Here is a 13,813-nt window from a genome sequence, read left to right on the forward strand (position 1 = left end):
GCAAGAGAGGTGGGATGCATTTGTAGGAAAGGGAGGGAGATTAGTGTGATGTAGATGAAGGTGTGGTGAAGTGATAGGGATAGGGATTGGACACAAGGAAAAGATCCATCTTATGGGAGTATCATGCTATTGTCATGGGCATGTAGACAGATTTCAGTGCTCATTTCAGGCATGCGTACAGAGCAGGGACACCATTTCTCAGACTGATCTTTTGCACTGGGCATGGAGTGGGTGTAAAAATGGGTGCACACCATAAGACAATGCGACCCAACAATTTGGCAACTGATGTAACAATGCATCACGCACAGGGGTGTATCTATAATGGGTGCACACCCTGCACATATATTACTTAAAACTTACCTCTCCGAGGTCCCGCATCAGGTGTCAGCGCTGTACAAAAAGCCAGAAAAATGGGCGCCGCAGCCATTTTACCATCGTTTTGCGCATGTGCAGTATACTCAGGGCACACTCTAGTGCCCAGAGTCTACTAATGCTCCAGTGGCCGGCCAGCCATGTCAGTCAGCTGCCGGCCACCGGAAAGAGAGGAGGGGGCCCCGGACGGGGAATGCACACGGGCCTCCTCCTCTCTAATGATGCCCCTGATCACGCACACTGTACTCATTACACAATCCATGGTACGATGGTATCATTTCATGCTGCATGTAACTAACTTGCATAGTCCATTACATCGCCCCATCGTACGTACAGGAAAGCAGAAGGGACGAAGTAATGAATGATGGATGGGAATGACGGGTGTGCACACTACATTATGTCCACGATATATCACTTTGATCCACACCAGAACAATCTATCTTACGATACATGATAAAGTGTTTGCCTAAGTTCTGAAACTAATGATGGCAATTAGGACTGTGGGCCTGATTCAGACCCGCTCGCGAGCGCTGAGTCCTCGCAAGCGGGTCGATGTTGGCCAAGTGCGCATGTGCACGAGGGAGCCGGCTCCGTCGTGCGCATGAGCGAGACCTGCATAGTGACGGGCAAGCCGTCACTATGGGTCTCGCTACAAAGGGGGCGTGCTGTCAATGTTGAGTGACAGCACACCCCCTTTGGTGGGCGTGCTGGGGGCGTTGCTGCCCAGAAGGAGGCGTTCCCATGGGAACACCTACCGTCTGGGGCCGGCCCCACTGACATCACAAGCGATAGAGCCAAAAGCACTCCAGGGCTTGCGGCAGTTGAGACACTCCCACAAGTGTCTCGTCGCAAGCCCGATGGTCTTGACCATCGCGACCATCTTTTTGGCCGCACGCTATAGCTGTGGGTGGTCACCCACAGCTATACGAGCGGCCAGGAGGCCGCTCTAAAAAAAGAGAGGGAGGGCACTGATTCAGAGCGAGCACTCTGAAAGAGCGTCCGGCTCTGAATCAGGCCCTGTGTCTGGAAATACAGTGCGTGGTGCATTACATACACATGAAGATGGCCAGATACTCCCATAGAAAGATACTTGCATAAACATATGGTAGTGACGCTGGCGGACGTCCATGTATACTGGCATTTTGTGTCAGACTCAGAATCAGAGTCTTAGACCTATTCTGGGGTGTAAACCAAGCCTCCCATGATTTAAGCCTGTACTCATCTCAACACCCATCAGAATGCATACACCGCCATCTCGAAGAGATGAAAATACAGACATCGGCATCCCAACCACCAGCATCCCAATGGTAAGTGTGCCGGTTAGGTTTGGGCCAGGGGATGGGGGGTTAGGTTTAGGGACCTCCCAGGGTGGGTTAGAGAGGTAACCACCAGGGAGGGTTAGGCTTCAGGGAGGGCGGGTTATGGTTAGGCACCATCTGGGAGGGGTTAGGGGGGGAGAGGGGGAGTGGCTGTCGATCTTTTGCCAGTCAATCATATGTATTCCATCTCAATTACTAGAGAGGGTTTATCTTAAACACACAGCCATGTTATAGCAATATTATAGCATACCTCTAAGGATACTGGATTTCAACCTCTATATGCACCTACTTATACCTTCGAAAAACACTCCCTGTAAACCTCTAAAATTTACGCTATTTGCGTACGCAGTCATACAGTAAAATAAAGACTTTAGATCTTGAACATGTGTTTCCAAAGCACAAAGTATTATTCAAGTAAAGTACAGTCAGTTACATGCTGTGATTTAAGTACAATTTAGTGCAAAGAATTATACAGACCCAAGATACAGTCATACATACGCACGCGCTCTGGACCAGATACCAGCATCAGCAAGAAACCTCCGTCAATCAGCAATCAGCAAGAAGACTCTAGACTGGGGTCACAACACACACATTTATACCCTTACAGAAACAGACAACACAATAGAAAGGTTTGTTGCTGATCCCATTGGTTCCCAGTGCGGATGCATCTGTTACAGGATATTTAACAGGTTGATTCAAATAGACACAGAACAGCCTCTAACAGCTTGTTGCCTCCTCTATTCCCCCTGCATGCAAATCTAGGCTGTTGGTTTCACAAAATACATTTTGGTGCTTTATATCTCTACGGTCCATAAGTTGTGAATACATGTTGCAAACTTCACACCAATGATACCGGGAAGCTGTTGAGAAAGTGCAGATCAGTATAATACCATACACGGCTTACTTATCATGTATTAAACCTTAGATACCAAAATAGTCTTTATTTCACAGCATTTGTAAAAAATGAATAAAACTTGGATCTTATACTTTAAAGCTATGGAACCTTTTATGTGAGTGTGCATTATGTAAGTATTAGGGGTTTGGGAAAAGACGCTAGTTAGGTTTATCTAATTTGGTGCAGATGTGCACGCATGCAGATAATAAAAAGCGTTCGCATGCAGGATATTGTGCATGCGCTAATGAGCGTCATGTTAGCAGCGCAACTGTGCGTAATGTGCGGTGTTTATGCATGAAATTCTATTTATGATGGATTTAATATATATATTATATAATTTCTTACTAACATTTTCAAACTGCAATGCAAATGTGTTATGGGCAGTGAGCTTCACTCTCAAACAGGGTGGAGACCCCCAGCTTTGAAGCTGGGGCCATTCTGTCTGATAGTGAGACTAAAACCTGTTTAGGATTCAGACAAATTCAATTGTGTGAAAAGGATGTAGGTGGAATGGCGCTAAATACACATATCAGAATGAAAACAATTTAATAATGATGAATAGTTTTATAGAATGCAAAAAATTGGTTGAACAGTGCTGTTAGGCAAACAATGTATTGTAACAATAAAAACTGATACAAGTAAAACAATGTCTCTACGACAGTGAGTAAATCAAGGAAAAAATATCCTAAAACAACTGCAACAATATAGACACAATATTGTAACTGTATGAATGTCCATGCGAATAGACAATGTCTCAGAAAATTATTTTTGTTTATGGATATTGATACCGGTAGACAGTCATGAATGGACCAAAAAGAATTGGGAGCACCCTATAATGACAACTGTCAACGACCTGAATGGTGAATAAGCCGCTCAAGAAAATAATGTCTCACGTATAGTGTGCTCACCTCTCGGTCACAGTATGTCGTTTTTCCAGGAGTGGATGCGGCACCAGTCTGGAGGGAGAAACAGACTGGCTCGCGGCTGGAGGTGCCGAGGGCATGATGGAAGTGCTGATGCACATGCGGGAGCACTGGAATGTGCTGTGACGATCCCAAGATGCGGCAGTGAGTGTTCGCCGGCGGTGAACAACCGGACTCGGCATTGAGGAGACTCTCTCCGGCGAGGGACAGCCAGGCTCCCCGCAATTTGTAGCTCTCTCCAGAGAGATGTGAGCGGCGTGTATGATGAGCTCACAATCCTGAGCCGCAGTAAGTGGTCCAATCCAGTGTAGGCTCAATCAGAACTGGAGGTGTGGAGAAATCCGGGCGGCGTGTATGATCGCTGGCTGGATGTGTCGAGTAATAGTAAAATATTGAAGCAGTTGGGTAAAATAGAAGTGGTCTCTGTATCCTTAACGCGTTTCACTGCATTAAGCAGCTTCTTCAAAAAGGCAGAATAAATGATTGTACCATGGGCGGCTATATATAGCCATTTTCATTAATGAACCACCTGTAATTAACACCTGTCAGGCATCAGTAACTAGTAGATGTATATAGGAATTGATCTAATTACTCACAATATAGATACTATATAGAAAAGCCATACATATCTAATAAAAATGCAAATATATATGTAACAATATATAGAAATACCACAACAGCACTGTATACAATCGCACTGTACACAATCAATAATAAAAACTAATATATAAAAGTAAATATAAATATAAATAACAAAATGTTTTGAAAACATAAGATCTTTTTGGCGTGTTACAATAAATAGACATATTGAATTAGTTAATATTAGACACATCAACTAATACCCATGAAAAATCATCATCATGAGAACCAGAGCGCAGCGGCAAACTCATAACTATAACATGATATAAACAACTGACATACACCATATACATACAAACACAAAACTAACTATTCTTACGGGGCACATATAGATAAACAAATAATAATTCAACATTAAAAGAAAATGCAATAATGGAATCGGTCTAATCATATTATAAGTCATAATTATCCCATAGAGTACTAATGGATAAACCCAATAAATAAAAATACTATATAGAAAAGACACAATACCAAATACTGGAAATTACCCAACATAGGACTGGATACACTAATGTCAAAACAGGAAGAAAAAAGATGGAAAAAGGAAAGGGACCTAAGTTGGTGCAGCTAGAATCTATATGGAATCCAAATCCAATGCAAACCAAAGGACAGGTGAGAACACTAAAATAAAGCATAATATAAAACAGGGCCATTATGCAAAAAGTGCTATAGACCAAACACAGTATATGGTGTCCAAAGGTAAATTAGATGAATTCTAGATCGATGTTTTCATTGAGGCCCTTAGGACTAAGGGTCTGCATTTTCAAGATCCAGGCTGCTTCTTGTTTGCACAGAACTCTAAATCTATTACCTCCTCTGGTCATATGTGGTATATGCTTTACACCGACCACTGTCAGACCATTAGGATCACCATTATGGTGGTCCAAAAAGTGCCTAGAGACACTATGCTTGATTGATTTGTTCACAATATTACGTCTATGTTCCAAAAAACGCTGTTTTAACGGGCGTATCGTGCGGCCGATGTAGAGCAAATTACATGGACATGATAGCATATAAATTACATAATGCGAAGTACAATTAATAAAATAATTTATATTAAATCTTTTTTGATCTACATAGGAAAATACAGATTTTGTCTTGTTCAAAATATGTGCACATGTTATACATTTGTTATGGTTACACTTATAGCAGCCTGTAATTTTAAGGCCACTCAAAGTCCTCTTGGAGAAAGTATTAGAAACTCCCATATCAGATTTAAAGAAACTTGGAGCCAGAATGTTGCCAAGATTTTTGGCTTTCTTAAAGACTAGTCGAGGTCTGGGGCCTAAGTGTGTTTTCAAAACAGGATCAGTCAACAACAATTTATAGTTATTTCTCATAATTCCAGAAATTTTATTCGCAGATAAATTATATCTGGAGATGAACATGGGTTCCCCTTCTTTATGTTCTTTTAATTTTTTAGTATGTCTTTTTTTATGTAAAGTATTGGTATCAAAAAACGTAGCCCTGTCTAATGATATAGATGTGTGTAATGCCTCATCTAAAATTTGTGAGGGATAATCTTTCTCAGAGAAATCTTTGATCAGCACTTGAGCTTGTTCCTTAAACTTATTAATAGATGTACAATTTCTATGAATCCAAAATAGTTGACTTTTAGGGACGTTATTCAACCATTTTCTTTTATGGTTACTAGAGTATGGTATAAAGCTACAGACGTCGACAGATTTCCTGTAGTTGGAAACATGAATACGATCATCTAAAATATCCAAAGAAATGTCCAAAAAATTAATGTGATGCTGGTGATAGGAGTGAGTGAAAGTGAGTTCATAAGTGTTGGTGTTCAAATACTTAAAAAACCTTTGTTATGGTTACAGCCTTGGGAGATTGGGAGATTGCGGGGAGCCCGGCTGTCCCTCGCCGGAGAGAGTCTCCTCAACGCCGAGTCCGGTTGTTCACCGCCGGCGAACACTCACTGCCGCATCTTGGGATCGTCACAGCACATTCCAGTGCTCCCGCATGTGCATCAGCAGTTCCATCAAGCCCTCGGTACCTCCAGCCGCGAGCCAGTCTGTTTCTCCCTCCAGCACACTTGATGAAAATGATAGCACAAGTCTAAAAATTCTTAATGAATTATTATTAGAAAATATGGATGGAGCTACCGATACATCTCAGGTTGAGATCCCTCTCTTTGACTTAGGGCTCCACCAGAAACATATATTTAAAGCTAAATCCAACTTTTTTCCTATACAACACAAGACCAGTGCGATTGAAACCTTTTACTATACTACGTTGGAACAATTTCATGTTTCCAACTACAGGAAATCTGTCGACGTCTGTAGCTTTATACCATACTCTAGTAACCATAAAAGAAAATGGTTGAATAACGTCCCTAACAGTCAACTATTTTGGATTCATAGAAATTGTACATCTATTAATAAGTTTAAGGAACAAGCTCAAGTGCTGATCAAAGATTTCTCTGAGAAAGATTATCCCTCACAAATTTTAGATGAGGCATTACACACATCTATATCATTAGACAGGGCTACGTTTTTTGATACCAATACTTTACATAAAAAAAGACATACTAAAAAATTAAAAGAACATAAAGAAGGGGAACCCATGTTCATCTCCAGATATAATTTATCTGCGAATAAAATTTCTGGAATTATGAGAAATAACTATAAATTGTTATTGACTGATCCTGTTTTGAAAACACACTTAGGCCCCAGACCTCGACTAGTCTTTAAGAAAGCCAAAAATCTTGGCAACATTCTGGCTCCAAGTTTCTTTAAATCTGATATGGGAGTTTCTAATACTTTCTCCAAGAGGACTTTGAGTGGCCTTAAAATTACAGGCTGCTATAAGTGTAACCATAACAAATGTATAACATGTGCACATATTTTGAACAAGACAAAATCTGTATTTTCCTATGTAGCTCAAAAAAGATTTAATATAAATTATTTTATTAATTGTACTTCGCATTATGTAATTTATATGCTATCATGTCCATGTAATTTGCTCTACATCGGCCACACGATACGCCCGTTAAAACAGCGTTTTTTGGAACATAGACGTAATATTGTGAACAAATCAATCAAGCATAGTGTCTCTAGGCACTTTTTGGACCACCATAATGGTGATCCTAATGGTCTGACAGTGGTCGGTGTAGAGCAAATACCACATATGACCAGAGGAGGTAATAGATTTAGAGTTCTGTGCAAACAAGAAGCAGCCTGGATCTTGAAAATGCAGACCCTTAGTCCTAAGGGCCTCAATGAAAACATCGATCTAGAATTCATCTAATTTACCTTTGGACACCATATACTGTGTTTGGTCTATAGCACTTTTTGCATAATGGCCCTGTTTTATATTATGCTTTATTTTAGTGTTCTCACCAGTCCTTTGGTTTGCATTGGATCTAGATTCCATATAGATTCTAGCTGCACCAACTTAGGTCCCTTTCCTTTTTCCATCTTTTTTCTTCCTGTTTTGACATTAGTGTATCCAGTCCTATGTTGGGTCATTTCCAGTATTTGGTATTGTGTCTTTTCTATATAGTATTTTTATTTATTGGGTTTATCCATTAGTACTCTATGGGATAATTATGACTTATAATATGATTAGACCGATTCCATTATTGCATTTTCTTTTAATGTTGAATTATTATTTGTTTATCTATATGTGCCCCGTAAGAATAGTTAGTTTTGTGTTTGTATGTATATGGTGTATGTCAGTTGTTTATGTCATGTTATAGTTATGAGTTTGCCGCTGCTCTCTGGTTCTCATGATGATGATTTTTCATGGGTATAAGTTGATGTGTCTAATATTAACTAATTCAGAGGGCCAAATGTAATAGGGTGTCAGTTTAGAAAATGTGAGAGTTCATCAGTAAACTCTCACATTGGTTGAGTTTTATCTTCAAAATGGGAAAACATCTGAATGAGATTTTAAATCTTGAGAGTTTTTTAAGTCTAAAAAAACATGCAAGTTCGCTCTGTTACTTTGTTTTTGGACTCTATTACATTGGAAAAATTTAAAAAGTGTCAGAAACTCTCACTTTTCTAAACTCTCACCCTATTACATTTGGTCCAATATGTCTATTTATTGTAACACGCCAAAAAGATCTTATGTTTTCAAAACATTTTATGTTATTTATATTTATATTTACTATTATATATTAGTTTTTATTATTGATTGTGTACAGTGCGATTGTATACAGTGCTGTTGTGGTATTTCTATATATTGTTACGTATATATTTGCATTTTTATTAGATATGTATGGCTTTTCTATATAGTATCTGTATTGTGAGTAATTAGATCAATTCCTATATACATCTACTAGTTACTGATGCCTGACAGGTGTTAATTACAGGTGGTTCATTAATGAAAATGGCTATATATAGCCGCCCATGGTACAATCATTTATTCTGCCTTTTTGAAGAAGCTGCTTAATGCAGTGAAACGTGTTAAGGCTACAGAGACCACTTTTTTTTATCCAACTGCTTCAATATTTTACTATTACTCGACACATCCAGCCAGCGATCATACACGCCGCCCGGATTTCTCCACACCTCCAGTTCTGATTGAGCCTACACTGGATTGGACCACTTACTGCGGCTCAGGATTGTGAGCTCATCATACACGCCGCTCACATCTCTCTGGAGAGAGCTACAGATTGCGGGGAGCCCGGCTGTCCCTCGCCAGAGAGAGTCTCCTCAACACCGAGTCCGGTTGTTCACCGCCGGCGAACACTCACTGCCGCATCTTGGGATCTTCACAGCACATTCCAGTGCTCCCGCATGTGCATCAGCACTTCCATCAAGCCCTCGGCACCTCCAGCCGCGAGCCAGTCTGTTTCTCCCTCCAGACTGGTGCCGCATCCACTCATGGAAAAACTACATACTGTGACCGAGAGGTGAGCACACTATACGTGAGACATTATTTTCTTGAGCGGCTTATTCACCATTCAGGTCGTTGACAGTTGTCATTATAGGGTGCTCCCAATTCTTTTTGGTCCATTCATGACTGTCTACCGGTATCAATATCCATAAACAAAAATAATTTTCTGAGACATTGTCTATTCGCATGGACATTCATGCAGTTACAATATTGTGTCTATATTGTTGCAGTTGTTTTAGGATATTTTTTCCTTCATTTACTCACTGTCGTAGAGACATTGTTTTACTTGTATAAGTTTTTATTGTTACAATACATTGTTTGCCTAACAGCACTGTTCAACCAATTTTTTGCATTCTATAAAACTATTCATCATTATTAAATTGTTTTCATTCTGATATGTGTATTTAGCGCCATTCCACCTACATCCTTTTCTTACAGTTCCTTGGCATTGTATTGTGCCAATTGGGATTGGTGGCTTACTCCAAGGTGGAGGGCAGCTTTTTACACATTTGTTATTTATCTTCATTACTGAACTACATCCCCTCGTGGCGCTTTGTTTTTCTGTATAAATTCAATTGTGTAGATCAATGTCTGGATTATATTACAATTGCCACAGCTCATACACTCTATATGTAAAATGCTCACAGTATTCTGGTGTATTGTTAGTTGTTTTCCTAGTATACTGTGTTTGTTATGGTATCAAGGTTGTCCCCAGAATGGGCTTTGTGTACATCATGGCATGATTTCTGGAAGGATTACTAAAAAGTGTTCTAATGCTAATAAGTCATTTTTTATGTATGTTAAACACTGTCGGTATATGTTTGGGGAAGATTGTTACTCTGTGGTTTTGACAAAATTACGTTGTGTGATCTATTTCTAAGATGGAGTCTTGTCGCCATTCGTGAGATGGCATCGCGCAGATTCCGATTGTAAACAGATTCTGTCTCAGCTGATTATCCGGCTTTGACAGTTCCACCCTTTGATAGCCAATCAGACGCTATCACAAACTATTTTGAATCTGTTTAGCCATGCATGAGAATATACCGTTTAATGTTACTATGGTATGACACAGTTTGGTAATTTGAACCATTTAGATAATGCGTCTCCAAGAAGGGTAAAACAACCCTTATACACCATCTGCGGATCCTCAAGGGATCCTTGGCAGGATGTGGGAACTCATCTAGCCTATAAAGGAAGTTTGGAAAGGAGATTAGGACTACGTTACCTAAGATGACCTAATATAACCTAAATGATATATTTATGCACAACTATTCATATTCAGATTACATTGTCATACATTACATTATAACTCAGGATTGTAATACAGTTCTTCCTTATTATTGGTATCCATATCTCACAAACAATTTACTGTACTAAAATTGGCCAGACACTCCCCTGATTTGGTATAACACTCCTCCTCTCGGTTCCACTCCATTAACAGTAGCATCAGCTTCCATCTCTTCTATCTATCCTCTGTCACAGGAACTGGAAATCCCCAGACAAACCAAGATGACGGAAACTCTGGAAAAAGAATACAAAAATGAACACAGCAGAACAATCCCTTGCTGCGACACTGATCTACAGTTTTCTTTCAGCTCAGGTTTCTCACTGTCACCTTTTTAATCCTCCCGGCACAAGCTCACGATCGACAGGTCCACATTATCGGCCTTGTCTCCGCCTTGTATCTCCACCAGTTGTTTAACCTCCCTATAGTGAGTGGAATGGACCCACGTATCTTTCCTGGCCACCCTTTGAGGATGTGGTACTTTGTCAACAACGTCAGATACTGACCTTTCCACCGATCAGTCAGGCAACCTGAACATAAGAAATTATTGGATCATAACGGGTTCTCCAGGTTTAACATCATGAGAGTTTGCTTCAGTCATGTTAGTTAATAAAACTTTCAATTCCTGTTGTTCTTACTCATCTTCGTGAGACACTGCACAGTAACCTCATTATCATATTTTCACATGAGGCTGCCTGTTAAACAGTATCTCAAAGGGGGACAGGTAGACAGATGGTCTGGGATGGTCTTGATATTAATACCCATCACATTACACAGGTTTTAAAAGACATTACTTGTGAAATGAGTATCCCTCCTACATTCAATTATTCTAGGGATACTGTATTTGTACACAAATTCCTGCAATTTAAATTCTGTTATCAATATCTACTGCTCTAAATATTGCCTGGGCCCCTGGATTGGACAGTATTCCGAGTATTTGACCTCAGCCTGGCATGGCTGCCGTTTGTCCTTAGTGACCTTGTGTCCTGTGTGTGAGAGATAAATATCATGATGACAATGTAATATCATTTAAACATGACCTAAATACAACAATAAATTGTCCACATTTTACATTAGAACAGATCCATTGGCAGGTTGAAAAGATTGTAAACAGTCATATAAGGCCTGGGAGAAGATACTGGGGTTGTCTATGAACCCATGGGACACTCGTGTCCATGTGTATTGTACACCTCCCCCTACGTGGGAAAAGAAATATACTGACAGTCAGGGTGTTAGGGCACAGGGAAGAAAGGATTGTTGTGGGAGTAGAGCAAGAGGGAAAGGTGGTGGGTATGGGTAAGGATATTGAGGGAAACGTTATTGTGGGGGGTATGGAGTTTGTGGGTAGTATGGGACTTGTGGCTGTGTGTGATAAGTGGGGTAGGGCTGTGTGTGCAGTGGTCTGGGATTGGTGAGGACGTGTAACTGTTCAGGTGCAGGTGCAGGTGTGGGTGCAGGTGTGTCTTCTGGCTGTGATGTTACCGTCATTCCTTCTAGAGCTTAAATACTGACAGCCATTAGTTTCTCACTCTGGATCTCTCTCTTCTTTGAGATGTTTTTGTCATGTTCTATGGCGGATTCTATGAGTGTATCTATTGTGACTCCCCTCCAGCCAGGCTGTGAGGTCTGAACCCGGGTCTTTAGGTCTTCTTTAAGGCCATCCATGAGTATAATGACAATCATTCCCCTGTGGTGAGTGCTATCTTAATATCTTCTAACCCAGTGTACTGGGTGATAGCCTGCAGAGCCCGGTCGCAATAGTCTTCTGCAGATTCACGCTCTTTTTGTTTTATAGTGAAAATGTTGTTCCAGTTAACTGCTACTGGAAAATATACACCCAATTGAGTTATAATACGGGTAATGTTACCTTGGTTCACTTGGTCTGTTAAGGGAACGTCACCATCCAATACACAATCCGTGATAAATTTTGTCACGTCGATATTGTGTGGTAGACAAGCCCTTAACACCACACGCCAATCTTTGTTAGTTGGCTCGTGAGAACTACCCAAATTTCTCAAAAATCTTTGACATTTGGCTAATTCCTTTTTTGGATCGGGGAAATCATTCATGATTGAATTTAGTTCCGCTCTTGTCCAAAGACAAAGCATTACCACTTCCCTCATGGGCACTACTCCATTCGCATCCGCATTTCCATTCGGAACAGTTATTGTCCGAATGGGATGCAGACCGGCAGCGCTGCTACCTTTGACCTTATTACCTGGCTGGGGGTTTAGTCTGTTGCTGCAACATATAGTATTAACAACTTCCTCTACGGGGCCAGAAGGTGTTAGCACTTCCCGTGCTGTTACTGACGGAGATGGCGGCACCACTCGTGATTGTCGTGGTGCAGCATCTAACATGTGTACAGCATGGGAAATGGCAGACATTACAACAGGCTCATCATCCACATCTTAAACATTTTCTTTATGGTGACTTAAGAGAGGGTACAAACTACTTGTTAAATTTTTATGGGTTTTTTCGACAACTGTACCTGCACCCCCATCCACATAAGGTGGTGGTGGTGCGCGTGAACTGCTGGCAATACCTTCCGCAATGCTACCATGCTGTATGTGCATGCCATTTTGCGGCTCGCACGCATTGCAATCTAGCACCGCAGGTGTATTTTCTGGCAATGTGTTTGCAATGCTAGTTTGTGTCGCTTGCACATTTTTAAGCCATGCATCCTCTTCATGCTGCCACAATTTTAAGCATTCATAATATTTTACTTTTTTCACTCAAGAATGCACCAAACAGATGTGGACTCGGACATTATTCAATATCTCCTTATCAAAACTACCAATTCTGGGAAACGGGCTAACACTCTTCCCCGTCATATTAAACCATAAATCACACACCTGGTTGCATTGGCACTGTACTTAATATGCATAATATGTCGTGCCGACCCCAGTGGCGTTTCCAACAGCAGCAAATCATTTAACATCTCTACCGTTTGCTTGGCCTCCATCCTGGGAGAACCCTAAGTTTTTCAATAAAGATTTAAATTGGGGAAAGAAAGTCTAGATACTCTCACTTACCTATGGAAGTTATTTCTAGATGCTCCCGCTCACCTATGGAAGTTATTTCTAGATGCTCCCGCTCACCTATGGAAGTTATTTCTAGATGCTCCCGCTCACCTATTATCTCTCAGTTTACAATCACAAGTTTCCAGTGCGGCTCAATTACAATGCTCCAGTAACCAAACCTAATTACTAAACACTGCAATCACACTGAGAGCCGGTCCCTACAACAAAGACAACATGTACACCTGCTGATATGTATAGAACGGTTGCTACTACCGAGCAGCTAGGCTAACTCCTGCACCTAGCCCTTAAGGATCATACAATACACTTAACATTTAGGACCCTTGTTACCCCCTAAACAAATACTCACAATCACACACTCTTTTCCTGTGCAGAAAAATACACGTTAACCCAGTTATTGGCAACAATTGAAAAATGTAAACTCAACGGCTTTGTTTAAACCTCGTGGCAGCACTACCAGAAGTACGTATACGCTATTG

This window comes from Taudactylus pleione, unplaced genomic scaffold (genome assembly GCF_031769625.1).
Source record: "Taudactylus pleione unplaced genomic scaffold, aTauple2 ptg000130l, whole genome shotgun sequence".
NCBI lineage: Eukaryota > Metazoa > Chordata > Amphibia > Anura > Myobatrachidae > Taudactylus > Taudactylus pleione.